This window comes from Papio anubis, unplaced genomic scaffold (assembly GCF_008728515.1).
Source record: "Papio anubis isolate 15944 unplaced genomic scaffold, Panubis1.0 scaffold346, whole genome shotgun sequence".
NCBI classification, from domain to species: domain Eukaryota; kingdom Metazoa; phylum Chordata; class Mammalia; order Primates; family Cercopithecidae; genus Papio; species Papio anubis.
This window is the reverse complement of record NW_022163596.1, coordinates 1-17,401: the sequence shown is the minus strand read 5'-3', so window position 1 is coordinate 17,401 and position 17,401 is coordinate 1.

Here is a 17,401-nt window from a genome sequence, read left to right as displayed (position 1 = left end):
AATAGGACTACGATATGATCCAGCAATCCCACTACTGGGTAATTACCCAAAGGGAAAGAAATTGTTATCTCAAAAGGATACATGAACTCATGTTTATTGCTGCACTATTCACAACAGCAAAAATATGAAATCACCGTATGTGTACATCAATGGATTACTATATTTTAAAAAATGTGTTGTAGATATGCATAATAGAATACTATTCAGCCATGAAAAAGAATGAAATCATGTCTTTTGCAGCAACATAGATAGAACTAGAGGCTGTAAGAGAACTAACACAGAAGCAGAAAGTCAATTACCACTTTGGTAATTGGAAGTGGAAACTAAATAATACTCAATATTCATGGGCATAGAGTGTGGAATGATAACAACGTGGACTTGAAAGGGTTGGGGGCTGGGAAGGGTGAAAAACAAGAAAATATTTAACAGGTACAATGTATGTTATTCTGATGATAGAGACACGAAAAGCTCTGAATTCACCATTATGCAGTATATCCGTGTAACAGAATTAGACTTCACTTCATAAATTCATACAAATAAAATAAAAAGTAAAGATAAAAGAAATCAAACACAGAAAAGCAGAGAGTAGACAGTGGTTGTCAGGAACTGGGGGAGAAGATAAAGTAGGAAGTTGAATCACATGTTTTTAAAGTAAAAGTTGAATCCACAGCTAACACAACAACAAAGTCATTTATTGTCTTCAACAAGAAATTGTTGAGCTGATAATAGGCTGATCATTTCTATCTGTCATCAGAATCAGAGGAGTGTGGAATGTAACATATCAAACATTGTAAGTATATTTGAAAAAACATCAATTTAGTTGGGAAAATAAAAGCCCAATTTTTATTTTACAGCAAAAAAAAAAAACCGTAAGTTTATAATACAAAATACTTTTATGTAGGTATATTCTAAAAATGCTCTCAACTGCACAGCATGATGCATCAGAGCCAGTGAGAAAACTGGATCTGAAAAAGGCAAACTACATAAACATAACTACTGGCATCTTATCAAGTTGATTTGAAATTGACACGTATTTTATTAATTACATATATATTTTTCAAAAACCTATTTTTTTCAATCTACCCTCACATTTCACATCAACTTGTGTTATCCCTTTAAGATGACTGACAAGGATAAACCAGTTATTTTTATTGTCCCAAGTTGTCTCATATGAAAAATAAAATGAGATTTTTCAATGATATTTGTATGAGCTTTGTCATGCTACAGTCACAAAAGATAAGGCAAAAGTCTTGAAGTCTCAGTGGATTCAAGCCACAAAGTTTTCTTTCCTACTCGTTTTTGTTCATACCTCATGTCCAGTATAATTTAGCAAGCGGCACTTGCACCAAGTTACCCTCACTCTTGGACCCAGAGTGATAAAACAGCTGCTAACTGGAAAATCATTTCCATCTCAGAAGGAAGAGAGAGTCCAGTGCGTGATAACTTGGATAAACGTCCATCTAGAAGTGACTCATGTCCTCCCTGCATTAACATTTTTCTGATCAAATCAAGAAATATGACCATTCGCAAATTCAAAGTAAAATGTAAGTGCAAGCCTATCAACTTGCCAAGGAAAAGAAGCAGAAGTGTTTTCAGGCAACATCAAAGACTATAACAATTTGCCCTCTGGGTTGCCAAATATGCAGCTTATGCTCCTTTCTACATTTCAGAACATGAGGAAAAACCAAAAGTTCTACTTAATCTCTGCATCAGGCACAAAGTCTGATGTCTGAGCATGATGCCTGGCTGTGTCTTCACAGCCATTCCTCTTGGTACAGAAATCTATAAACTTAAAATCCAGTTTGTCTGCTTCCAATGCTCTTAATATATGATGATGAAGCATCAAAAGGAAACTCACAGTAAATATTCCATTTGATAGAAAAATGATGGGAGAATCAGCAGTCACTTACACATAGAAAATCTATAACTTACTTGTATATTATGCAAAGTCCCCTACACTAGATTATGAAATGTATCATTATTAGGCCCTAATTCTTCTCTACTGAAGGCCTCCCTAGTCTCTTATGCCCTGGCTCTAATCCTTAGGTAATTCCTCCTTTCTGATTTGCCAAATGCCATCAAAATTCTTCACAGAACTAGGAAAAAAAATCCAAAATTGATATGGAACCAAAAAAAAACCCTGCATAGCCAAAGCAAAACTAAGCAAAAAGAACAAATCTGGAGGCATTACATTGCCCAACTTCAAACTACACTACATGGCTATAGTTACCAAAACAACAGAGTACTGTTATAAATATCAGCATATAGTCCAATGGAAAAGAATAGAGAACCCATAAATAAACCCAAATACTTATGGGCAACTGATCTTTGACCAAATAAACAAAAATTCAAAGTAGTGGAAAGGGCACCCTATTCAACAAATGCTGCTGGGATAATTGGCAAGCCACATGTAGAAGAACGAATCTGGATCCTTACCTCTCACCTTATACAAAAATCAACTCAAGATGCATCAAAGACTTAAATCTAAGACCTGAAACCATAAAAACTCTACAGGATAACATTAGAAAAACTCTTATAGACATTGGCTTTGGCAAAGAATCCATAAGCAAAAAGCAAATGCAACAAAAACAAAGATAAATAAATGGGACTTAATTCAACTAAAAAGCTCCTGCACAGCAAAAGAAATAATAAGCAGAGTAAACAGACAACCCACAGAATGGGAGAAAATAGTCACAAACTATGCATCTGACAAAGAACTAATATCCAGAATCTACGAGGAACTCAAACAAACCCAGAAGAACAAAACAAATAATACTATTAAGAAGAGGGCAAAGGACAGGAATAGATAATTCTAAAAAAAAAAAAAAAAAAAAAAAGAGAGAGATACACAATTGGCCCACAAATGTATGAAAAAATGTTCAACATCACTAATTATGAAGGAAATGCAAATTAAAACCACAATGAGATACCACCTTACTCCTGCAAGAATGGCCATAATTTAAAAATCAAAAAATAACAGATGCTGTGATGCATGTGGTTTTTACCACATCCTTTGTATTTCCTTTTTAGGAAACACTTTTTAAACTGCTGGTGGGAATGTAAGCTAGTACAACCACTATGGAAGACAGTATGGAGAATCCTTAAAAAACTAAAAGTAAAACTAACATTTGATCCAATAGGAAATGAAAACCAATTTTCATACAAGAAGAGAGTTGCTGCTGTAAAAATACCTAATCTGTAGGCATGGCTTTGGAATCGGGCAATGAGCAGAGACTGGAAGAATTTTGAGGCATATCATAGAACAGGCTCATTAGAAACATAGCCAGCTTTTACTGAAAGGAATAGAAAGATGAAGTAATGGAAAAAGGTGTTGACTTCCAAAATTCTAGAAGCAGGAAACAGGCTGGTAAAACTACTAACTTACTGTGCTGGCCTTCATGAAAAAAGAAGGACAATTATAAGGAAAGAGCCACTAGTCTCAGAGGATTATTCTCAGGCCTTTAAATTCAATGGAGTTTTCCATCTGAGATTTTGAAATTGGAATTGGTGACTCCTTTATTCTTCCCTCATCTTCCTTTTTTAATGTGAATGTCTATAACTGGTGTCTTATTCCTGTCCCATCATTGTATTTTAGGAGTGGGAAACTTGTTTCCTAGTTTCATAAGTCTAAAGATGAAGAAACATTTTCCCTGTGGATGGATTTTACCCAGATTCTCACCTATACCTGAGTTAAATGATTTAGGTAATGAGATCTGAAACTTTGAACTAATAAAATTTAGATGACTTTTTTTTTAAACTTTTAGTTGATTCTGTAGTGAGTTGAGACTTTTGAGAATATTGGAGTAAATAAGGTGAATGTATTTTGCATGTGGAATGGACATGAATCTTTGGATACAAGGGGATCCTAATGCCACAAATTGCAACCTCTTCCCCAAGGCTACAAGTTCATTAGATGCTGAGCTGTTTTGTTATCATAGCAAAAACTTCACCAACATCTTCACCACTACATAAGATAGATGGCATGTTTTCCAACATCCATTCATCATTTATTCACCAAGATAGACAAAATAATGACTCCCCAAATATATCCACATCTTAATTCCATGAACCTCTGATTATGTTATCTCACATAACAGAAGGGACTTTGTATATGTGATTAAGGATCTTGTGGCAGAAAGACTGTCCTGGATAATTCAGGTGGACCACTGTAATCACAAGGAACTGCAAAGGTAAAACAAAGGCAGGATAGGCAGAATCAGAGAAAAGGATGTGAGAACAAAAGCAGAAGTCAGGATCCTGAGAAAGACCCAACTGGCCATTGCTGATTTTTAAAAGAGGACCATAAGCCAAGGAATTTGGTCAGCTTCTAAAAGTTGGAAAAGTCAGGATATAGATTCTCCTCCAGAGACTCAAAAAGAAATCGTTCTGCTGGTACCTTGATTTTATCCAACAAAATCAATGCTATACTTCTGACCAAGAGAAATGAAAAATAATACATTTGTGCTGTTTTAAGCCATTAAGTTTGTAGTAGTTTGTTACAGCAGCAGTAGAAAACAAATACGATGGGAAACTATACCTTTGGCCTTTTTTTCCCTGTGCTATTTTGTCCAGTTGAATGGACCTAATACACACTACTTTAATCCATTTAATATTTTTAAGTACCAATATTGTACTTCTAACATTAATTGGATCTGAACAGAAAGGCTGAGGTTCAAATAGACTTCAGTGCTCAAATTTTTTGTAATATTTTATTTTATATTGTATTTTCAAATATGTTACTCTTAATCTCATTCATATTGAAATAATATCCATTATTCAGTGACATCTCAGTATTTTTTCAAATTATTTTGAATATCTTCTTTCACTTTTACTTTACTTTATTTACTCAGTAATTGAGAAGCATCTACCTTTTGCAACCTCACAGGTCCCTAATTATGTGATTTTTCTCTATTCTCTTCCATTTCTACTTGCAAACTGATCAATTCTTCCCTCTTTTTATCTCTTCCTTTTAATACATCACCAAATATAGCCAATAGCAACCAACATATGCTCCTAACCCTGCACAACTTCTTCCCTCAAAGTCGCAGGTTCATTAGTAATTGACCTGCCTTCCAAGCTATCATAGCAACAATGTTACCAACATTTTCACCATTACATAGCATAGATTGCTTGCTTTCCAACATCCAGTCATTATTTATTCACTATCTACCAGTCAGACCCTAAACAAATACCACCAATTTAAGTGTTTTCCCTTATGGGAACATTCATTTATACTAGGTTAAAATGTGCAACAAACAACTTAATGATGTAAGCACTGAAGGTTAGTTTGTTTCCTCAAATTTTATATCCTATGCCGGTTAGCTAAGGGCTCTTCTCTAAGTCATTCTTATTTTGGGACCTAGGATGAGAAAACGAGACGATATTTTCTGGAGTATTTTCTGGGTACTCTGTGTATTACTTCGTTCTCATGCTGCTAATAAAGACATACCCGAGATTGGATAATGTATAGAGGAAAGAGGTTTAATTGACTCACAGTTCAGCATGGCTGGGGAGGCCTCAGAAAACTGACAATCATGGTGGAAGGGGAAGGAAACATGTTCTTCACATGGTGGCATGAAAGAGAAGTGCTCAGCAAAGGGGGTAATGCCCCTTGTAAAACCATCAGTTCTTGTGAAAACTCACTCATATAACAAGAACAGCATGAAGGTAACCACCCCCATTGAGAGATGATGATGTGCTAGCAGCCCTCACTCTTGGTGCCTCCTTGGCCTCAGCATCTGCTCTGGCCAGCTTGAGGAGCCCTTCAGCCCACCGCTGCACTGTGGGAGGCCCTCTCTGGGCTGGCTGAGCCTGGAGCCAGCTCCCTCTGCTTGCAAGGAGGTGTGGAGGGAGAAGCATGAACGGGAACCGGGACTGCATGTGGCACTCACCGGCCAGCACGAGTTCCAGGTGGATGCCGGCTCTGCCAGCCCTGCACTGGGAGTGGCCTGCCAGCACGGCCAGCCTTAGGCACTGAGGGGCTTAGCACCCAGGCCAGCAGCTGCGGAGTCCCCCAGCAGTGCTGGCCCAGCCACGCCTCACTCAAATTCTCCCAGGGCCTCAGCTGCCTCTCCGCTTGGCAAGGCTGAGGACCTACAGCCCACCATGCCCAAGTCTCCCTGACGGGCGCTGCCCCCGGCTCAGCAACCCAGGGTCCCATCCACCGCCCAAGGGCTGAAGAGTGCAGGTGTGTGGCGTGGGACTGGCGGGCAGCTCCACCCACAGCCCTGGCATGAGATCCACTAAGTGAAGCCAGCTGGGCGCCTGAGTCAGGTGGGGTCTTGGAGAATTTTTATGTCTGGCTGGAGGATTGTATATGCACCAATCAGCACCCTGTGTCTAGCTCAGGGATTGTAAATGCACCAATCAGCACTCTGTCAAAGTGGGCCAATCAGTTCTCTGTAAAATGGGCCAATCAGCAGGATGTGGGTTGGCAGGATAAGGAAATAAAAGCAGGCTGCCCCAGTCTGCAGTGGCAACCGAGTTGGGTGCCCTTCCACAGAGTGGCAGCTTTGCTCATTTGCTTTGTACAATAAATCTTGCCACTGCTCACTCTTTGGGTCCACATTGCCTTTATGAGCTGTAACACTCACTGCCAAGGTCTGCAGCTTCACTCCTGAAGTCAGCCAGACCACCAACCCACCAAAAGGAAGAAACTGCAGAGACATCTGAACATCTGAAGGAACAAACTCCAGACCCACCATCTTTAAGAACTGTAACACCGTGAGGATCCGTGGCTTCATTCTTGAAGTCAGCAAGACCAAGAACCCACCAATTCTGGACACACCATAATTAAATTACCTCCCACCAGGTCCCTGCTACCAGGTCCCTCCCACGATCTGTGGAGTTTATGGGAACTATAGTTCAAGATGAAATTTGAATGGGGACACAGCTAAATCATATCACTGTGGCAGAGAAAAAAAATGTAGTGTATTATTGCTGATTCAAAAGTCTCAGATCGGCTGGGCATGGTGGTTCACGCCTGTAATCTCAGCACTTTGGGAGGCCTAGGTGAGTGGATCACAAGGTCAGGAGATTGAGACCACCCTGGCTAACACGATGAAACCCCGTCTCTACTAAAAATACAAAAAATTAGCTGGAATTGGTGGTGGGCACCTGTATTCTCAGCTGCTGTGGAGGCTGAGACAGGAGAACGGCATGAACCTGGGAGCCGGAGCTTGCAGTGAGCCGAGATCGTGCCACTGCACTCCAGCCTGGGTGACAGAGCAAGATTCCATTTCAAAAAAAAAAAAAAATTGTCTAACTTCATAAATGATACAAGTCACTTCTATTCCCATTTCATTGTCCAAAGCAACCTAGACCATACCGCTTCCCAATTGCAAGGTGGCAGGGAAGGAGGCCCAGACATAACTGATATGGACAGCAATCATGACTACCACATACATTATTTGAATGAAAGTTGTGATACTCATACGTTTAGTTTTCTGGTTGAAAATGAGAAGCAGACTTTTTAAGAGAAACTTTAGGCATCATTCATAACTGCGTACCACCAATATTCAACTGTGTGATGTTCTGAAATGCAAAACACAACAACAGAGTTTCTTTGTACTGTATGATACAGAATCTTAATGACAAAACCATTACTCTGTCTATGCTTGAATTCCTTTTACATTGCAACTAGTCCCATATTCCAAGAAATTTAGAGGAGGTCATTAAAGTATCATTTTTATACATTATAATATTTATATAAAATGACACTGTCACGCAGTAGTGCTAATGCTTTAGAAAATGAGAGTGTAAACTACAGTTTTACCACATTTATTTACATCTGTATGAAAAGATGCTGGACTATCTTATAAGGAGATCATTTTCATGTAAAAATTAGTTGCATCATAACAACCTTATATGTGAAAGCAAAGTCAGCGAGTTTCCTTTTCAGAAAAGTGAAAAGGGAACATAATGGTGCATCAGGAAATTAGTTTTTTGTTTATTTTAGGGTCAGTACTATTAGTGTCTGTCCCACTGGAATTCCCAAGCACTTGTCTGAGCCACAAGGGCACGGCCTTTGGTGAGGGTTAGAGAGACTTCCATGTTGGACAGTTTCCACACTGGTATACCATGGAAAGTACAGAAACTTTCCAGAATGAGCGTATGAATGCCCTTGTGGTTTACTATAAAGCTACATAATCTACCTATAATTTGGAAATTATAAGATGATAAAGAAAAGGAAGGTAATTGTCAGAGAAAAGACAAAGAATTAGTATTGTTAAAAATTCATATTCTACAGTGTTAGCAATTTTATAGCATCTTTCAGGCCATTTTATGGACTGTCTTGTAGGAAGGAGAATTTACCATTTTGTAAACAACAAGCTGTCAGAATCAAAAAGGAAACAAATTATATGAGCAACACCAAACCTGAGATCACCACAGAGTGCAAGACTTATTAAAAATCCATGATTCTATAAAGCTTGTAAGAGACAGAGAAAGTAATAAATGAACTAATGGCAAGAACCTATAGTGAGCAATTACTCCTGTAATGATGCCTTAGTGACCCTCTAATAAATGCTTAATTTGTTTCTTGGCAGGAAAACACCCTTGGAAGGCCTAAGGTGATATGGTCAAAGTAATGTGAACAAAAAATTGCTTTTTAATAGCTACGTAATGAAGCTTGCAGGACTTTAAAACATTGAAATAAACTCTACTATTTCACATTGGTGTTTTCTCTTCCGAATTCCAAAACTACAACAACAATGCAACTTTAATATCTTTGTCATCTATGTTTTTAAACAACATTCTTCTAACTCTTCATACTTTTTGGAATGTGTGAATAACTTTAAATTAAGATATACTACTTAATATGGCTTAATATTCCTAAGCACAATGACAAATTTTACTAAATTAATAATTCATAATATTAGTTTTAGATACAACGGTTAACATGTTTCTATGCCTAAATTAATTATCTTCTATATTTATCATATTCTACCATTCTTGTACTAATTAAAATATATTGCCAAAAAAACTGTCTGCTAAAGGAAATATAACTCTTGCTCTTTTTTTCTTGATATTTAACTAAGGGAAACTATGAAAACGTGCTATATACACCTGTACAATTTTGATACTGTTTGTCCTGAAATTTTACTTATGTTCACTGCTTTATGTTGCTGCTTCTGAAGAACAAAACATTCTGCAAGTTAGAATTAATGCACAATTAGGTCTTGTTGGGTATATTAGAAGGGTCAGTGTTTAGTACAATGGTTTTCAAAGCCAGACCTTATCTCTTCTTCCACTGTTCATGGGTAAAAGCCCAATTGTCGTATGAGATGATTCCTTTGTCAGGGAATCTATCAATGAATGAGCTTCTTATGCACCCCTGGTGCTTTCTGATCAATCCCACTGAACATCATTGCAAGTCCTCTGTAGCAGTGCCCAAGCCAGCTTTTAATTTTTATCCTGTGTCTTCATCTTTGATTTAGTTTTGTCATTTTTTGAAGGTCCCTCTTGGTCCAAGAGTCCATAGTTTCCTGTCTGTCATTAGTTTCTAATTTCATGTCTTACTGATACAGGTTCATCTACCCCACTCAAATTAGCTCTGGATTCTGGGCTTCAGCTCTGGCCTGTGGTGCTCTTATTCCTGAGAAGGATGTTTAGGCAAGGAGATAAGAAAAGTCAGGTGACTCCACCAGTACCTACTATAATTGAAATGATGGTAAATTATAGACATGATGACTTCAGAATCCCGTGAGGGAACAGGATGACAGAGGTGGGAACCCAATAGCCTAGACAAGCAGTTTTGGAACACTAGATGCTATATGGAAATATATGTCCCCCTGGATTTACAGACTCAAGAAACAGACTTGGTAAAACTCATTAATTATAGCTATGTTATATGAAGAGCATGGATGATGTAAAAGAAAGGGAAGAGGATGAGCAATAATTCTAAAGTAAGCTATAAGTAATTCAAAGATGGGAGGGTTATAAAACCCTTGACCAAGGATTATGAGTAAATTTCACTTTTAACTGATTCAATGGCATAACACCTTTCCAAAGAAAACCACAACAAAGATCAAATTGGAATTCATCCTTGGCTTAAAATCCAAAACATTCTTAGACCCATAACATTCAAATCTATTTAAATGACATACCAAATTTTAATTTAAACTTAATTATTAATCATCTTGGTATTTGGGTTCTCCAGAGAAAGAGAATCATATAAATATATATACACACAAACACACACACACCTATCTATGTACACCTTGTCTGACACACACACACACATACATACATATATATGCACACACACACGGATTTTTTTTTAAATAAGGAATTGGCTTATGCAGTTATGGAGACTAAGTCCCACAACTTGCGATCAGCAATCTGAAGGCTCAGGAGAGCCAATGCCATTGTATTAGTCTGGAGCCTAAAGGTCTGAGACAAGGAAAGCTGATGGTGTCAATTGCAGTCTGAGTCTAAGTCTGATTCTGAGTTTGAAAGCAAGAGAAGACTATTGTCTCAGCTTAAAGATAGACAGGCAGAGGGAACTGTGAAAGGAAAATAAATCTTGGGGCCCCAAAATCACTAAGCCAAAGGGAAAAGTCAAACTGTGAACTGCTTAGGGCAAACCTGCCTCCCATTCTATTCAAAGTCACCCCTCCTCTCACTGAGATAAATGCATTGTTGATTGCCTTCTTTGGAGAGGCTAATCAGAAACTCAGAAGAATGCAACCATTTGTCCCTTATCTACCTGTGACCTGGAAGCCCCCCTCCCTGCTGTGAGTTGTCCCGCCTTTGCTTTGAGCTGTCCCAGCCTTCCAGAATGAACCAATGTTCATCTTACATATTTTAATTGATGTCTCATGTCTCCCTCAAGTGTATAAAACCAAGCTGTGCACTGACCACCTCAGGCACATGTCATCAGGACCTGCTGAGGCTCTGTAACAGGCACGCATTTTCATTCTTGGCAAAATAAACCATCTAAATTAACTGAGACTGGTCTCAGATATTTGGGGTTCACAGAACAAATTCTCCTTTCTCAGACTTTTTCTTCTATTCACGCCTTCAGTGGATTGCATGAAAGCCACACACGTGTGGGAGGGTAATCTGCTTTACTCAGTCTACCAACTGAAATGTTAATCCTATCCAGAAACACCTTCACCCGCACCCACACACCCAGAATAATGTTCAGCCAAATATCTGGAGCCTCCTATGGCCCAGGCCACACATAAAATTAAGGATCACAACCTCCATATGGAGATGAGGTCTTAAATTTGAAATTGTGTCTTATTTTGTTCTGACTGTATAGCTCAATCACTTATACTCACACACTGATCTATCCAAAAACAATTTCGTAGGTATTTCCTTTGTCCTTAGAATTTACCTAAGTGAAGGAGAGAAAATAATTCTACTCTGCCTGAGAGTTTTTGTCTGTGGAATAGGAAACATTGAAAGGTTGAGGGACAGCAATAAAATTAATTTTCTTTCTGTGAATGAAAGACATTGTGTTCTCTCCAGCACAGTAACGGTGGCCCTTGAGGATCATACTATAGATTACACAGAGACACTCACTCAGTGATATTTATTTTTGTTCTTCAACTATCATAGTATTGACAGTGATTTGTGAGAAAGAAATGTAGAGTGGCAGTTGGAATGTCTGGGCTATAACTACTTACTAGGCATTATTTTTGTGGCAATCTTTATACAATTCTTGAATAACATTTAAAAACTTAAGCTAGCCACACATGCATGATATGTAAATTTGAAAGCATTCCACATTATAATAATAAAATAAGTACAAAATATGCCGATCAGAACTCTATTCTTATTTGGGGGGATAAAAGGAGAGTATTTTGGTGTGTAATTTTTTAGATCTTTTCTTTTCAAATAATTTCAGATTTACCAAAGAGCTGAAAAGACAGCAGAGCTTTCACTCAGCTACCCCTAACGTTAACACTTTGCATAACTATGGTACATATATTTTGAAAGTATCCTCATATAAACAAGTAAATCTGCAATAAAAAATGAACTTATAAACATTGGCATAATAAGTGTGAAATCAGCAGCCTGCCTGGAAGCTTCAAAAAAAAAAAAAAAATGAGTCTCCTAGACTAAGGAACGGATTATATGAGCGAAATGTCATTAACAAGAGAAAGCATTTGAGTACCCTTTAAGGCTTTCAGTAGTGTATAAAAAGTTATTTAGAAACCAGGAGCCACTTCCGCATCTCATTTACCTAACTGATGAGAGATAAATGAGCTCAGCATTTAAAGCACAGCCTGGAGGTATTGTTTTACACATGAACTACAGTCTAACTCCACTAAAAGACGAGAGAATCATTAACTTACTGCTACCACAGTGCCAGCAGCAGTCACTAACCCTTCCTACCATAAATAGTTTCAGAAATAATAATAGAACAATTATAAATCCTGATTTTCATCACTGATTTAGTGCATTTTGATAAATCCAAGCCAAGACACTATAAATGTAATACTTAATTATGTGTAAACAGGGTATTGTTATTTATTAAAAATGTCATTAAATCTCACTGTGATAGTGCAAAAATAATTTTTACCACCTCTTGGGAGCTCTTTTTTATGAAGCAACTGAGAGATAAATATTTTGTAGATTGCTTTAAAAACAGATGAAAGTTTCATTTGCTGAGAAGAGTGAACATCACCACCATTTGGGTAATGCTGAAATCACACTTGAGGCTATTGCCAAGACTAGAATTCTCCCTTGCTGATACAAAAGCTGGTGATAAAATGTCGACATTTAAAATGAGATAGAATTAACATTAATTTGAAAATACAAGAACGCACTCCAGTCCTGTCAGCCCTGTAAAGCATCGTGTTGCGCTCGCATTGCAGTGAGATGGGTGGCATTAACATTGCACAGCAGCACAGTTTACATGAACTACTGATTTAAGTCTTACCTTCAGGAAGTCTCATGACAGCTAAATGCTGCCAAATGCTGACACAGAGTTCTATCTGTGTATTCACTGTTTTCACCTTTCTTACTAAAGCATCTGTAAGCACTGTGCAAAACAGTATGTAAAGCAATTTATTAAATTTATTATAATTCATAGATTTTTTTTTATTTTCTAACTATGTAACCATTGACATGCAAATCATAAGAATATTCTTTCTCCTTTTCTATGCACATGATGTCTACTTTTGTTTTTCTTTTTCTTTTCTCTATTTTGTTTTTGTTTTTGTTTTATTTTGTTTCTTTTGTGATATTGTCCTAGCTAAACCCTACAGTGAGAGGTAGAACAAAAGTAATACTGAGGGTGATTTTCCTTTGTGCACTACTGGAGGTAGTGGGAAAAGAAAGAGGGCAGAAGGGAAGAAAGTTTTAATATTTTACCATCAAGTTTGAATGCTCTTGGATTTTTGCAGATAGTCTTTATCTCATAAAAGACGATTCTCTGTACACCTAACATACTAATAATTGTTTTAAAATTATGAAGGGGTACTGAATTCAGCAAAGGCATCTTAAAAACTTACTTTGAGATAATCGTTTTTAATCTTTTTTGTAGTTATTATGCTAAATAACATTGACTTTTTTATGTTAAATCATTCTGTGAGTTTGCTTTGCTATCTTGTTTATGATTTTTGTAACTATACCATGAGAGAAACTGGTTTTTAATTCCAGAGTGGGTGCTGTCCTTGTCAGATTTTATAATCAAGATTGTGATGACCTCATAAAAAAAGAACCATTTTCCTATAATTCAGAAGAGTTTGTTTAAGGGTAGGGTAATTTATTCAGAAATAAATGGAAGAATACACCAGTGAAGGCATCCGGTATCAGGATTTCATCTGTGAGAATGTTTTAAATACATTGAACGTATGTTAGGAATTTAATGTAGTTGACACGATTCTATTTTCACGTTTATTCTTCTACATCTTTGGGCTCAATTGCTGCCTTTCTTGGCTATTGAGTAAATAACTAGGAGTGTGATTTCTGGATTGTATGATAAGTCTATGTTCAGCTTCGTGTAACACATAACCAAACTGTCTTTTAAATGGTTATAACATTTTCCCCCTCCACCTCATCAGTTTGGATGATACAATTACATTTCTTGCAGAAATTCTATCTGATTCTCTCTCCATAAAAATGAGATTCTTTTTTTTTTTGAAATAATGATCAGATTCCTAGGTAATGCTCAATGGGATATTGTGTTTTCCAAACCAAAGAGGATCCTAGCCCAGTTAAAGCCTGAGGCCATTTAAAAGCAAACTCCTTATAACTGTCAGCTTATAAAATTGAGTAAGAGTTTTCAAATTATGTAATGCTGAATGGAGAATGACACCATGCAATTAAAGGTTAACTTCTAACTCTAGAGGTTTTTTTTTTTTTAGTAAAAAAGAAAAAATAATAAAATTTTAATGTTAGAATACTTTTTCCAAGAAGATTAATCAGATTTTTTTTTTATTTTACTTTTTGGCTTTCTTAAAATAATTTGTTGTCTTTTGCTGAAATTGTTGGATAGATTTCCTATTCTGAGTGTGTTTGTGAGTAAATATGTGAGTGAAAAATACACTCCTCTAATGTAAAGGATCCATTTTTTTTTTTTCAGTTACCATGATTTTTTTTTCTTTCTTCCTATCTCTAAAAGTGTTTACAGTTCTTTTTGTCACTAGGGTTACTTTTTTTTTCTGCTCTAATTTCCTTTTCTACAAGTATCATTATGACTTCTAATTCTTTCTGCCAATATATATTTCTTATTTGTCAGTGTTCATTCTCTGTTGTTTCTTTTACTAGATTCACATTCTTAAGAATCCATTTTGCAGTTCTAGTTTCTAAAGCCAAGCAATATATTCACCTGAATCATCTTCAGTTTTAATTGCTCCCATACACAATGAGTATTACGGTATTTGAGCATGCTACTGTAGATGATATTATCTATTTGAGAATAACTTGAAACTTCAGATGAACTGTACCTGAAAATATTTTAGTTGAGACTAGCCAGAGCTAACTTATGTCAGAACAGGCTGTCATTACGAGACTAACTGGAACAAAAGTAATCACTCTTTGCCCTCAAATATTTTTCATATTCATAGAATATTTCATCCATGAATTGCTTATCAATCATACGAGACATGTCAATACCTGAATTCCTAGCACAACATAGAGAAAGGGAAAGAGGAAGTTTTCAGAAATAGTGATGTCAGTTGTAAAAATGTGGAGTAACTATTTTTTTTCCACTGTTGCCAGGGGTTAGCCCTTTCTGAGCCACTATTAGGGCTGTCAGATGTTTATGACCATGCCTCTGGAGTGTCACAGATTCAGCCAGCCTCTTGCTACTGCCTGTGCTCAAGTGTTTGTCCATTAGAGCTTCTTTCCAGTATTTACGTTGTGGTACACTGCCTGAACTCATGATTTTGTGTGCCTTTAGAAAGTTTTTTTAATGATATTTGAATAGTGGTACCCCTCAGCTCTGCGTATATTTTAAAAATAAGTTAGTATAGTTAAAAATGAGATGTGGCTTGGCAAATTAAGAAAAGGAATTTGTGGTTATATTAATTTTCTCAGGCTGATATAATAAGATACCATAGACTGGGTAACTTAAACAATGAATATTTATTTATCACTGGTCAGGAGACTGGAATTCCAAGATCAGGGTGCCAGAATAGTCAGGTTCTGCTAAGGGCCCACTTCCTGGCTTATACACAGTCACTTTCTCACTACATCCTCACATCTCCCAGAGAGAGTTCTGGTCTCCTCATCCCCTTATAAGGGCACCAATCCCATTACAGGAGCATTATTCCAATAACTTCATCCAAATCCAATCAACCTCTCCAAGGTCCCACCTTCAAACATTATCACATTGGACATTAGGACCACAACATAAAAATTGGGAAAAGGGGGAACACAAACATTTAATTCATATCAGTGGCCATATTGTAAAGGTCTTACGTATCATTCTTTTCTGTCCAAGATTTGAAATAAGTGTTAAAGTAGAAAATATTGTGCTCAAATCTGTGGAAGGGAAGACATAGAGGATGAGATTTCACAAAAGGTCTCTCAGTTCAGGGATAACTGAGACAATTGGGAAAATAAGTCTGCACTGATAGAGCTACGGAGTAGAGGAAAACCATTTCATATTTAACATAGGCAGAATAATAAGAGTGGCTTGGTAACCAACTGATACGAGGTTGAAGGAAGGCATTTCAAAAATGTTTGAACTTTTGGGTTTGGATACCTTGATGAATATTAATGTCATTGGCTTCATTTAATGAAATAGGAAACACAGGAAACTTTAGTGACAAATTTGCTTTGGCCTTTTTAGTTTTGCTTATTTAGGAATGCCCATTGCTGTTAAGAAAATCTGCATAAGAGAATAATAGCACACACAAATCATGTCTATATGAGCTAAGGAGCAAAGATGAAACCATGGGATGCACCAACTATTGGGATACGGCTAGAAGAAAGCCAGAAAGAAAATGATCAGTGAGCTGAAGGGTGGGTAATAAAATAGTGTGTTACAGTGAAGGAAGAAAAGCATCATCAATGTTATCATTCTATCGAGTAGTCTAACTAAATAAAAGGCAATCACTGGATTTAATGATTGCAGATGCATGTCTATCATATTAAAATCAGAAATCATATCCAAGTGAGTTTACTAGAAAATAGGAAATGAAATAAAATAAGTGGTTTTGTAGGTTCTCTAACAAAGTTTGTTTATAGGAGGGAGAAAATGAGGGCAGCTGCTTACAAGGAAACGTGGTTGTGTGTTTAGAGTACATGTTTGTAGATTGAAGGTGAGATTAATATTTCTGAACAGTTGGAAAAAGTGAACTTTTTCAGGGTCAGTTCCTCTGCTGAGAAAAAAAGGTATAGGGAATGATAAAGACTGCTGGAGGAGAAGACAGATGGACTGTAAATGGTTTGATGAGTATGAATGGCATGAAATAGGTTTATGAGACTTGAAGAGAATAAAACATATCCACTGGATGATGTATAATTCAAACAAAAATGAAGCCCCACATGCCAGCCCAAGCATGGAGTTGGATGGAACAAAATAAAAACTAGCAACCGAAAGTAATGAAAAAAAAATTGCTGTTTACCATCATCTCTCAAATAATGTCAAAGGGTAAGAAACGTATTCTCTTTGTTCTGAACATATTTACCAAATTTTATACTTCTGTCATTAGCAGTATCTTTCCCTTGAATCACAAGCGATATTCTCAAAATTTCTCCCCTGCAACCTGACTACAACTCTGAATTCCTACTGTTTTTCTTTTTAGCCACCATTCTTTCTACTCTTTTTTGAGTATGCAGGTCCTTTTCAATGATGCTCAATTTATGTGTTTGTCTCTTCCTTCTTTCCTTCCTTCCTTCCTTCCTTCCTTCCTTCCTTCCTCCCTCCCTCCTTCTCTCTCTTTTTTCTTTCTTTCTTTCTTTCTTTCTTTCTTTCTTTCTTTCTTTCTTTCTTTCT